The 13,095-nt window shown below is 40.4% G+C and overlaps 2 long non-coding RNA genes across 7 annotated transcripts in view; one reads left to right on the plus strand and one right to left on the minus strand.

Moving 5' to 3' along the window:
• LOC140689450 (uncharacterized) overlaps positions 1-13,095 on the plus strand; it is a 186,351-nt gene that overhangs the window by 140,472 nt on the left and 32,784 nt on the right. The gene's annotated exons all lie outside the window — the stretch shown is intronic.
• Positions 5,584-13,095, minus strand: part of LOC116285734 (uncharacterized) — a 47,261-nt gene continuing 39,749 nt past the window's right edge. For 3 of the 5 annotated variants that reach the window (XR_012064399.1, XR_012064400.1, XR_012064401.1), the window contains exons 7-10: positions 11,565-11,695; positions 10,279-10,374; positions 6,510-6,608; positions 5,584-5,977 (exon numbers count right to left, since the gene is read on the minus strand). This is a non-coding gene — a long non-coding RNA (uncharacterized lncRNA). The remainder of the gene's footprint in view (positions 5,978-6,509; positions 6,609-10,278; positions 10,375-11,564; positions 11,696-13,095) is intronic. The other 2 variants (XR_012064403.1, XR_012064402.1) reach the window with 2 other exon arrangements.

Below are 13,095 nucleotides of genomic sequence, written 5' to 3' on the forward strand. Positions count from 1 at the left end.
CAACAGCTGACTGATGACCGTATTCACGATGCCTTATGGAGTATTTGGCATACCATAGGCTCTCATTAAGTATCTTCCCAACAAATAAATTAATGATGGTTTTGGCTTGCTAAGAAGCATGTCATTTTGAAGCTGGAGGGCATCTTAAAGACTCTCTAGCACAACTCCTTTGTTTTACAGTCATAGAAGAATTGGCCTCATAGAAAATTAAATGACATACTTTTGCCAATACTATCTAGTTATGGATATTTTAATTGAAATATAGTTTATTAAAATATATTGAACCATACTAGAATATTATGTTAGTTTTAGGTGTAGTACATTTGGTGATATTGAAAAGCAAACAAACTTTATAAAAACTTTGGCTCCAGAGGTGGAGTAAGATATTCATCCACAAGTATTTGAAGAATTTAAATGTAATATGTGACATTTGAAAAAGGTGTCTCTTTTAATTCTGAATTGGTAAAAAAATTCAAAATGAACAAATCAGGATGTGTGACTTGACTTTCAGATGAAAGACTAGAACAGTTTGAATTAAAATAGGCCCAAGGGGAATTAGTTTGCTGATTAAAAAATAAGGATGGGAAAGGAGGTAAGTTATTTGTAACCATTCTGCACAAGAAGAGCAATTAACACAATTAATTTATTAAAGTTTAGAGTATTAAAAATTAGTAATGCAATACCAGATCATTAGAGATGGAAGGAGAGTTTTTGGCAGTCGTGACTCAGTGTGGTACTCAGCTAGAGCTTTGCTGTGGAATTCCAAAACACACTTTCCCTGTGTGTGGATACCTGCTTTATGTTTCCCTGATACATACTAGCCATGAGCTGTTAAGACAACTAAATATTTAAACTTCAGGATCATCATCTGGAAACTGGGGAAAATAAAGATACCTACTATGAGGGCTAAATGTGATAATCCATGTGAAGTACTTCTTTTTTTTTCAGAATTCACTTTAGGTAACACTATGAAAAATTAGCCACAAAGCAAAAATTAACACACAGCGGTGGGGAGAATGTGGGTGTGAACTCTGTGACCTATAACCTTGGTTCCCAAGTTTTTCTTCTTCTCCATGTGACTGTAGGTACATTTTTGTCCTATCTTTGAACTTCAGTTTTTTTAGTAAAAATGGGTTTGGTAGTGACTACATCCCAGGTTCTCTGTAAGAACTGAGCAAGATACGTAAAATAAACTAGTATTTAGCCAGTCTTCTTTTTCTCCATTTTTTAAAATGGAAGTTTAGTCAGTTTACAATGTTGTTCCATTTCTGGTGTACAGCGTAATGTTTCAGTCATACATGTACATACATATATTCCTTTTCATATTCTTTTTCATTACAAGTTACCCCATGGTATTGAATATAGTTCCCTGTGCTCTACAGTGGGACCTTGTTTTTGTTTTATAGATAGTAGTTAGCATCTGCAAATCTTGAACTCCCAGTTTACCCCTTCCCACCCTCTCTCCCCTGGTAATTATGTTTTCAATGTCTGAGTCTGTTTCTGTTTCGTAAATAAGTTTACTTGTGTCTTTTTCTTAGATTCCACGATCGTCATTCTAAGTGAAGTAAGCCAGAAAGAGAAAGGAAAATACTCTATGATGTCATTTATATGTAGTTATTCTTTTAGTGTGACATTGGCTCTGTCACCCCACTGGTGCCTCCCCCTGATCCTAGTTGCCCCCGTTCTTTCTAGCTGATCGATGCATGGCTTGTTCCCAAATGACCTTCCTCTTATGATCTGAGTCAAACCACCTCAAATATATGCGCTAAAAACACTCTAAAGTGTTATTCCTCCCTCAAGGTACGCGTTTTAATGGCAATCCTTGAAAACCTAAAAGCCTTAAAAACCAAAAGAAATCAATGTTTAATGGTGGAATCTGAAACATTATGACAGGGGAGAAGAGCTAAAAGGGATTTTAGATTTCACTGAGTGCAACCAATTCATCTTATGGATGAGAAAACTTGAGAGAGAGAAATGATGGGTGTCGCCCAACAGCCCCCCGGTTGGTAACTCAGGTGGAAGCCCCGGTTACCGGACTCTTCCCTGCTGCTGTGTTTGAAGCGGCAAGTGCCCTGAGGGGAGGCTTAGCGGCAGCTTCCTTCCCACTAGCAGTGAAGCGCTTCCTTCCCACTAGCAGTGAAGCTCTCCCTTCCTTTCTAAACTCACAGCCAGGAGCAGCTGAATCGGCTTCCTGGCCCCCAGGACCCAAGGACGGTGCCCTTTTCTGGGCATTTCCTGCTAAAGTACATGGGTACTTTGCACCTCAAAGTGGGGAGGAAATGGTAAACACCTTACTTGGAGGGTACTTACCAGTCAAGTACTGTTGAACGATGATGCATTATTCAGGGGCCATTCTCTTACAGGAGGGGGTGAGCTGTCTGTATATTTACTTTACCCTACACAGAAGCAGCAGCCAAGCCTTAAAGGCACAGAGGAAAAAGCCAGAATGTAACAACTTGTCCATTCCTGTACCATTTTTCCCATCCCAAGTTAGCTCATACAGAGGTCAGAGAAAGGACTGTCTTCACTTGAAGTACAGGACTTTTGTCTGAGTCGGAAACTTGGACTTCAGTTTCTAGTAAAGAGAGAAAGTAAAAGACGCCAGGAACCCATCAAGCAGCTGTATTGTCTTGGGCCAATACGGGAAACCACTGAATGTATGTGGTGCATGTGACCTCAGAATTTACATACCTTAACTTCACCTAAACTTCCTTCAGCCCAGAGGTGGCCTCCAGCGCCGCGCCTCAGTTTGTCATCTCTTAGGCCGTGTGTGTATGTGTGTGTGTGCCTCAGTTTGTCATCTCTTAGGCCGTGTGTGTGTGTGTGTGTATTTTTAAACTGAAGTATAGTTTACAACGTTGTGCTAATTTCCTTAGGCTTTAGGTGCTGAGAGATATATTTTCTCCTCCTTTAAATAACTAAAACAGCCATTCTGGGGAACCAGTTCTTTTGGAGGGATCGATTCCTCCCCCCCCCCCAAAAGGTGGAAGAGATAGGTATTAGCTAAGAGAATAAATTATTCAAAGCTGTAAGGCTGAGGATGGGGGAATGGGACAGAGGGGTAGAATCATGGAAACAGTAAAAAGAAAGTGGGGAGATCACATTTCACAGACATCAAGGGGGAAAAAAAGTAAAGATGAAGAGAGGAAACTGTAATAGGAAGATCAGAGACTGGCAAACTAAGAGCGTTAAATAAAAAAAAGAATTTGCATAAAAAGTGATTTAAAAGAATTGAAAAAAATTACAAAGTAAAAGATCTAATAAAGATTACTGGAAAATAAATGAACAGGGCAACAAGGATTCTTCAAGGAACAATAAATACGTTACAGTACCGTGAGAGGAAAACACCAGAGAGACACGGCAGAGTGCTGAAAATAAAAGAGGAAAAATAATTTAAAGTTCAGCCCACAGAGGAACCGAAAAGATGGAGATAAAAAGGATAAAAGAGGCAAGAAAGTGACAGATATGAATACAATACACAGAAGGCACGAGAGAACTATTCAAAGCATAGACTAGCGAAGGTAGGTGACAGGCACAGGCCCTGAAAAGAAATGCAGGCCCCACACATTGGCAGAGCTTAAAAAAATTTAAAAATTACCGAGAAAGCATTCAATGCCTTAAATAGCATTGAAAGGATGATAAAAAGTATTTTCAAAATTGTAATCAATAGTTTATATTCATGCATAAAGGCAGCAACTGCAATGTTAGAAAAGGCAAGTCACAGACTCTTATGTCTCCATAAATATCTGGAGAGCCAGCTCTGTTTTCCGTCGCCCTGAAGGACGTATCATGGGGCTCTGCATTTCAGCATCAAAGGCAAATGATACGGAACTTTTTCTTCATACACATGATGTGAATTTCAGGACATTTGGTAGAACGGCACTGGGTTCTGAGTATATGGCTCTCAAACGTGTGGGGACTGACTTCCTCTGTACCCTTCCTCCGACTCTAAGACCCAAGCAAAGTTGTAAAATAGAATCCTTGCTCCACAGCATCTGTGTGACCTGGGTACCTACGTGTCAACACCTGCTGATCCAGGGCCTCCCACGACCAGTCCTCTATTTTGTACATACCTGCGTCAGTGCAAGCTTCACGCACATATGGGAACTGTATGTCACTGTTTCTAGACAGAAGACATATTCTCTGCCACCTACACTGTGGGTGGGGGGCTCTCTTCATTCTCTCTCCTGGATGTCCTTACCATTATATTTTAAGAATCTTTAAGTTTATAGCATTGCATAATGCTAGGTTAGACAGGACTAAGGATGTCGTACAATCCATGCTTATTCCTCAGATAGGGAGATTGATGTCAGCAGTGATGGTGTGACTGTCTTAATCCCAGAGTGACACTCATATATCAGAACCCCCTCCATAGGTCATCTATGAGGAGAATCACATTTAAATGATTTTACTATATTTATAGATTAGGTAAAAACTAATCTCTTGAAACCTTCATAAAAGAAAAAAGGAATTTTAACATAAATATGAATTAACTGTGGAGTACTTAGCTACATTGGAAAGTCAAACATTATGTTATTGCAGTAGGCCAGAGTCTCCCAATTTTCTTGGTTTTCTGTGCCCTTAATATCGCAGTAATTTTCCACGGCCTGAAGGCAAAATAAAATGCCTAACGGTTGTATGTTAAGAAGATAGATCCAAACAACTTAGTGTTTATGTCTTAACTTACTAGTTGTCTGAAAAAATACACATAAAATGAATGATAAAAATACGCTTATTTCATTATTTAATTTCAATACCGACTCACAGGATGTGTGCACGTGTTGCACACTGCACAAATTCCCAAACCTTGGAATTAGATTGCATATGGCAATCTTCATTTCCTGTTCCATGTCAGCTTTCACACCACATTTGCTTTTTGTCACAACTACCAAGACAAAAGATATATGATACATGTCACTGAAAGGAGGGCAACATGATTTAGTGTTGAAACTATAAACTATATCTAGCTGGAAGTTCACATAGGGTCCAAATAAATGTCAACTATTACCATGTTTACCTTGAAAATTTTAAAAAAATCCCACTGCAGTATCTGTAGGGCAGCTTTGGACAAGGTTTGGGATCTACAGCTCAAAGGTTTTGTTTTGCCCTTAGAGAACTGTCTTTATTCATGGTGGGAAAGGGGAAAAGTTTAAGCCTTTAAAAAACAAAATCAAAACTAGTTCCCTTCGATACTAGAATATATTATGCAAAGAACTCTTCTTGTTTCTATTTTTGAAGTTGCATAACAATTTTGTAACTAGCCTGCAGGGTTATCTTCAGGACTGCAGTGAGCCCATATCTTTAGCAAAACTCCAAAGTCATCGACTTAGTTACAAACTAGTCAGTCATAATCAGAATTTGTTTTCTTTGTTTTGATATTTCAAAGCAGGAGGCAAAAAAGCATAGCCTGTAAAGTAAAGAACAATTTCAACTGAATTCTTTGTAATAATCTATCTTGGGGTAATTTCACTCCTAATACCTGATTTGATCCTCACAACACCATACGAGGCAGGCAAAGGCATCATCAGTATTTCCATGTGACCTACCATGTTCTTATAATAATGATAGTAAGGAATCAAAGCATCAGTTGATAAATCAAAAGGCTTTACTGAGTGCTTGTATCAGCTTTATGCCCCAAACCTTGCATTTCAAGGGAACTATATAAAACATACTTCCTCCCCCAAAGAAGACTTTGTTAACTGTTGTCAAAGAAGGTATACACACATAAAACAATGAGTTATTAAGGAAAGCACTATTAGACAATAGCATTACTGAACAATTAAAGAACAGAACAATATATAATAACCTGGCAGGTGTGCAGTGCTGCCAATAAATACAAAGTGAGTTAAATCTCAGAGAGATCATGTGGCTGCAGTCATCCGGGAAGCTTTATGCTCCGTAGTAAGGTCATCAGATGAGAATCTCAAAGGCACTCCAGGTTCAGTTACCTGATTTATATCTGGAATAACTGGAAGGTCTGAAAAGATTAAGAGAATCTGTTTTTAGTTTCAGTTTTGATAGTGTTGTCATTAACAGTTAACCTACAAAGTTGATTGTCGTATACCAATCTCCACATGGCGATCAAGAGATTCTAACTCTAAGAAAATAAAATCCAACAGAAGACTCCTTCTCTGTAATTTACTAAAAAATGTGCTCAGAGTTTAACACAGCTAGTAATGGGGGCATGGTTTCTACTATGGAAGATGGACAAATATGAGAGAAAGGTGGGTAAAGGTAAAAGAGAAATTCTGGAATCAGAATCTACCCCAGCCAAACTCAGGAGGAGTATCACATCTCAGAGGTCAGAGACGAGTGATGTAGAGCCCAGAACTAATTCAGGGACCCTTTCAGACACAACTTGTGTCAACCTGCAGAGGCTGCTTGGGTTAGGGTGGGATGTAAGGTCTCCAGTCCTACCACCAGGTAAACAATGCAGTCAACACCCACACACACACGCCCGAATACCTTCCCATCAGATACTCAGAGATGAGTGGGCATGCTCTTCTCACCTCTCAAATGGCATTGTTTTCTGCAGGTCTGTACTTCGTATCCACTTTCCTCTTATGCTATCTTCTTTGGCCATATCATCCACTCCCACATCCTATTTTCTAAAATTTAGATACTAAATGAGACAAATGCCAACTATTAACTTTAACTCAATATCCTGGGGTCTAAATATTTGACATCTCCATCTGGAAACTCAGCTTCGATAAGAACAAATCCGAAATGACTGTTTTCCTCTAAATCTGACCCTCTCTGTACCCGTGCATTTCCAATCTTGTGAAAGGAGCATTCTCTTCCCAGTCTCCCCATCAGGCACTTTGGAGACATTTCTAGCTCCTCCCTCTTGCTTATGGCCATGTCCATTCTGTCTTCCATTATCACTTCTTTTGCTTTTTCTGTATTTCTTCCTTCATCTCTTCCTTCCTTCCTCTCGACTCCCTTCTTTCTCTTTTTTCTTTCTTTCTTTCTTTCTTTCTTTCTTTCTTTCTTAATACTCTTACTGAAGTGTAGTTGATAAATAAACTGTACATATTTAATGTACACAATTTGATAATCTTGTACATACACCCATGAAACCATTACCAACCACATCAAGATAATATCCATTACCTCCAAAACTTTCCTTGTGGCCCTCTGTTTGTTTTAGTAAGACACTTAACATGAGATCTGTCCTCTAAACAAATGTTAGTAAGTCCGTAATACTACAGTATTGTTGCCTACTGGTGCTATGTTATACAGATCTCTGGAACTAATTCATCTTATATAACTGAAACTCCTTGCCAATTGAACAACTCCCTATTTCTCCCTGCTCACAGCTGCTGGGAACCACAGATCTATTGTCTGCTCCTACGGCTTTATTCATTTTAAGGTACTTCATATAAGTGGAATCGTGTAGGATCCATCCTTCTGTGACTGGCTTATTTCAGTTAGGATAGTGTCCTCCAGGTTTATTCATGTTGTCACAAATGACATAATTTCCTTATTATAAAATGGCTGAATAATATCCCACTGTAAAAATACCACATTTTCTTTATCCATTCATCTGTCAATGGACATGTGAGCTGTTTCCGTAATTTATTGTGAACAGTGCTGCAATGAACATGGCAGATTTATTTTTAAGATCCTGATTCTAATTAGTTTGGGTATTTACTCAGAAGTGGAATTTCTGGATCACGTGGTAGTTCTATTTTTAATTTTTTGAGAAACTTATATACTGTTTCCCACAGTGGATCCACCATTTCACATTCCCAACAGGCTGATTTCACGCAGCTGGATTTTACCCCAACAATATTTATTCTAGCTAGAGATAATGTAGTAACATGAATAAGACTTGGAACTAGAATACTGGGGTTCAAATCCCAGCTCTTTCCTGTTGGAAAAATTGCTTAACTTTTTGAAGTCTCCTACTCATTATTTGCTGAAGCTAGTAAGAATAACTTCTTCACAGGATAACTGTCTGAATGTAATATATGCTAAATTACCTAGTGAAATATAAACTCCACTTAATTACAGTAATCATCATCTGGTGAGTGTGCAAGGTCCTGACATCCAATAACCACCTCGTTACAATGGAAACTACTGCAGCGGGAAGAGTGGTCAGTGGTATCACACAGGGTGTCTTGCATCACTGTGAAAATGGAGCATCCAAGCGGGAAGTGATGCTACCTGAAAAACGAGGTTTAAAATGCCATTCCCCATAAAGGAAGCAGTAAGAATGTTGCCCCTACAGAAAGAATGTGACTGCCACAGGGGATGCAAAGAAAGACACACAGCATTCTGGTTATGGATGAGACATACAACATTCCCATAGCCACTCCCAGAATTTTGATGGTTATATTAGAAGAATGTAGCTCCTTCCATTCAAATCAAGGGCAAAAGAGTTGGATTTAAAGAAATCCATCTTGAATAAATGCATAAATCTCATTGGCAGAGGCCAACACAAGAAATTAACTCCCTGATGCAGACAGTAAGAAACAGAGGCGAAAAGAAAGAGCTACAGGTAAAGATTCAGGCTGTCAGAACCAGTCCTGCTGCAACCCTGACTGAGTGACTCAGTTTCCTGGTGAGAAGGTATCCAGAGAATGACAAAAAATACGGGATTATACTCCCTTCTGCACCACCACTGCAGGATGTGGGACTATTCATTTCTCCAAAGATTTCCTCAACGTTATAAACTCCTACTGTGAAGACTCCCTCCCAGAGGAGGATCTAGAGAACCACTAGGGGTAATGGAAAGGCAAGGGTGGGGGGTATACAGGTGTGTGTGTGTGTGTGTGTGTGTGTACACAATTTGCCCATTTAAAATTTGTATGTTTAATATTACTTGAGAGTAAATTTTCAACAAGATCTAGGTATTGAATGTATAGCTAGTTTGACCTGTTAAAACTTACCTAGCAGATAAGATTCTGAGGCTCGGATGAGCCAGACCAAGTTGCCCCCTCCAACCATCACTTTAGTGTTACAGGGGCCTTGCTGTAGAAACCTGTCGTGTGTGTGTGTGTGTGTGTGTGTGTGCGCGCGCACCATATCACTCCATACATACGCAAAAAAGCCATAATACAGCCTTGAAAGTCCCTCCTTTCAGTTCTGCCCGTGCCCAGGCTGTCGGCATCGACTGAGAGCTGGAAGTAGTCTTTCTCAGCATCTCACAAAGCTCCCGCCTTTACCACTGGCCAACTTTCTACCTGTCTGTTGCTCCTGGGCCCTGTGAGAGCACACACACTTGTGTTTGTGGTCAAGCCGCTGCTGCCCGTGCCTCCAAGTACCAGAAAGTGCAGGCAGCCTCCAGGACCCTCGAGTCTTGGCGCGAAGTCCTTCACACTCCGTGATAGGTCTCCTGTTTTTCCTGGAAATTATTTTTCTCTTTCTTTGGCTCTGCTGAGGCCAGCTCAAGGCCGGAGCGTGGAGTGTGCTAATGACAGATTGGATGAGGGAGAAGATGAGAGGAGGAATGGCAAAGAGGATGAGCTAAGTTCCAAAACAGTGAGTTTAATTGCTTTTGCCTGTTAAGTAGAGCTGTGTGAAAAAAGCGCTAGGGTGAAGATGAACGAAGTGCCATGTGTTATGGAAACCAGCCCGGCCGCCTCTAATGGAATCTTCCATGATTTCACTTACTGCAGATTATTCCATAAACTCCCCAAATTATAACGTTACGTTGCTTAAGTGTTTATTGAGGTTTTATCATGATAACGACTAACTTTTATATTGTACCTACAGCACTAACCATTCTCCAGGCAGTTCCAGAGCGAAACATAAACTCTAATATATAAACTAATTACAGAAAACCCCTCTGTCCCTACCAGATCTGGAAAAGGAATAAAAATGGACAGTAATTGCGTTAAATTCAATATAGTCAGCAAGGAAGGCATAAATGCAAAAGAACACCGATACTCACTAAAAACAACTTTTATCATTAAATATGTATTCTATCAAAGGTATGTGGGTAATGAGTAAGAGAAAGTATGTAAAATTTTAAAGAACAAAGGATGGATAAAGGAAAAAGTAGTGTAGGATAAGAGGGATCAGGCATTCTGGAGAAGGTCATGGGTTGAATTTTTGATACTAAGGCCATTGGGAAAAAAAAATGTTAGCAAAGGAAAGGTCCTAAGGCAGGAGAAAAATCCAGCTTGCTGGATGAAAAGCACAGAAGCCAGAGTGGCAGGAACTGAGTGATGGGTGAGAGAAATAAGAAAAAAAGCCTTCGTGACAAGCCCCCCACTTCCCACCGCAGCACAAATCATTCGAATTTTTTTTATCTCACGGCATTCGTTTTACCTTTTATTCGGAGTGAGGTTAAGTCTTCACCTCTGGAGAGTTTTGACCAAAGGGATGGTGCAATTCAACGAAAGTTTTACTCATATTTGTCTTCTGCTGTGGGAAAAATGGACTGTGTCAGCTTAAAGGGAAAAAGCAGGGAAGGAGGTCATTTCTAAGATCCAGACGAGAGACTGAGGGGGCAGCCTCCAGGGAGATGATGGGAAGGGGTATGATTCTTGGACGTATCTGGAAGATACAGACAACAAGATATCCTGGAAAACCCAGTGTGGGCTGTGAGAACCAGAGGGATCAGGATGACTTCTCAGGTTTTTGGTCCGAGTGACTAGACAGGGAGCTTCCATCAGCTGGGATGCAGAAGGCTGTGGATGCAGGGGGAAGGCTGGAGTTCGGTTTTGGACTTTGTAATTCATTAGACATCAATGTAGAGAGGTCAACACAGAGCGTTTGGTTTAGGTTTAACAATGAAAGAGAAATGGGTGGGGTTAAAGTGAGAGGACAAGTAGGGGAAATAGAGGATAAATGCTTTCTCTGTGCAGCCTCACCTCCCTTTCCTGTGGCTCTAGATGTTACTCTGCACCAACTCAGCACCTCTGTAACTAACAGATCTGGAAAACACACCCTCTCCAGCATCCCCGTTCGTCAAATACAAACACGGGTGCCCCATTGTTACGTGAAGCAATTAGCAGATGATTATATATTCAGTTAGTGGCAGAATCTGGACTTGAACTCTGGCCTGTTGCTTCGCAGTCCTTTGTTCTCCCAATAGCTATCAACGGTTGCACACTGTGTTCTTGAGAACTCTCTTGTTCCCAGACTTTGGCTTCTGTGGATCAGTCAAATCTCAAAATCCTTTTAAATTCCAAGAGGGTATGAATACATTCTAATTTGTCCAAGTAACAATCTTTTAAAAAGAAAAAAAAATGAAAACCAAAGAACAAGAAGGCCACCACTGTCACCATTCTTTCTTATAAACCAGGAAAAACTGACAGGAAGAAAGCTGAAAGGATTTAATCTTGGAACGAAGGATAGTCCTTCTTAAGAAAGGACAGTTGGCAATTCAACACTGCTTCTCTTACATACGTATCAATATTCGTGTTTGTATGTCCCTTTTTTTTTTAATGTCCTGATTTCTGCAGGGTCATAAAAATTTGATCACAAAATAATTTTACTGGGGGGGGGGGGTTCTAAGCCATTGGTTTCTACCAACGGGCACGTGAAAAAATTAAGATGGATAGAAAGTATCTTGCTCTCCTCAGGGATGCTTTCCTAGTCATCTTACTCACCCACTTTCTTTTGGTAGATCCAGATCATTTTCTCTTGGAAGGGAGCAGCTGTGCCTCTCTTGACAGGTTAAGTTGGCTGCAGAGGACAGAATGTTTGTCCTGGAGTAGACAACAAAGGATGCTCCATGCCCCTGTCAACTCAAAAGGGCACATTACCATCATTCTCCAGACATTAAAAGGTCTCCTAGTCTCTTACACTCAATAGTCATGACTATCTGTTATTATTTTTTAATTCAGTTGGGTTCAGAAGAATTCAATCACCATTTGTTGCATGTCTGTTATATGTCAGACACGATACAAAACACCAGAGGTCCAAACATATAGGCCTTCTAGAAATACCTTCTATTATAGTAAATTATGCAGTGTGCTAAGAGTTCAGAGGAGTATGAATGAAGTGTTTTAGGAGCCTAAAAAGAAGACAGCAAATGCTGGTGTGGGGCTATGAGAATAATTTATCAGAGAAGGCTGTCAGGACAAAGGAAAAGTATGAGCAAAGGTGAAGAGACATGAACTGGCACGTGTGGGAGAAAAGAATCCTCTGGTTTGCTGGAAAGGAGACTGGCCCCTGACTGTGAAGGCATGTCTACGTCATGCAGAAAATTGGAGCCTCATCCTTCAGAATTTTTACGCAGGAGAGTGATGCAATCTGATGCTTTCAAAAAAATTCACTCTGGTGGCAAAAAGCATGCTGGATTTTTCTTTGGGGTGGGGGGAGTAGGTGGGTAGGAAGAACAGCTAGAATGCTGTTAAAATAATCCGAGCAAAAGATGGGAGGGTTCGGAAGTAGGCAGCGTGGATAGAGAGGAGGATAAAGATTCAAAAGATGTGATCTTCTAACCAGCACAGAGTTGCTGTAAAGGTCCAATAATCCTGCCCTTTTGGCACAACCGCCATTCATTTGAAAATAGCAGTATTAATTTTGGTAAAGCAAAGCACCCTAGTAAAAAGAAAAAGATGGGTAACCACCTCAGGCTGCATCCCAGAATCACTGTCATGAGCAGTAAAAACCATCCTTAGCCAGGCACTAAGTCAGACTCCATAGAAACTCTTAACAGCAATAATAAAAATAATACAGCCCTCTAGAAAGCTAGAAATGTATTTGAACACACAATTTATATTTGTCCTACAGGCTTTCCATCAGGCTTCCCACACCTGATTGTCTGAGGAGTGATATGACATGTCAGTAAATAGAGAACATCGTCAAGGTGAGGAAGTGGGTCTTGGATTTTGTGTTTCACCCTGAGGTTTACTGGCTGAGACCCTCCCTTCACATTTATCCAGAACACCCTGGCTTTTGTCTTGAAATAGGACTTGACTTCCTTGATTTTCTTTTCCTGGAAGTGCCAGAAACACTGTCTAAATCCTAGCCTCATTTCCATGCCCTCAATTTGTCTACGAACATGAGATGCCACCATCTACCAGTCACACACCAGATCAGAGGGCAGATCCAGGGGTGGCGGCAGCTGTCCTGACTCTGGATTTAGCCCTTTTCCACTGCACCCTGTTGTCTTTTCAAGGAATTTCTCCAGAC

Source organism: Vicugna pacos, chromosome 26, assembly GCF_048564905.1.
Source record: "Vicugna pacos chromosome 26, VicPac4, whole genome shotgun sequence".
Lineage (NCBI taxonomy): Eukaryota > Metazoa > Chordata > Mammalia > Artiodactyla > Camelidae > Vicugna > Vicugna pacos.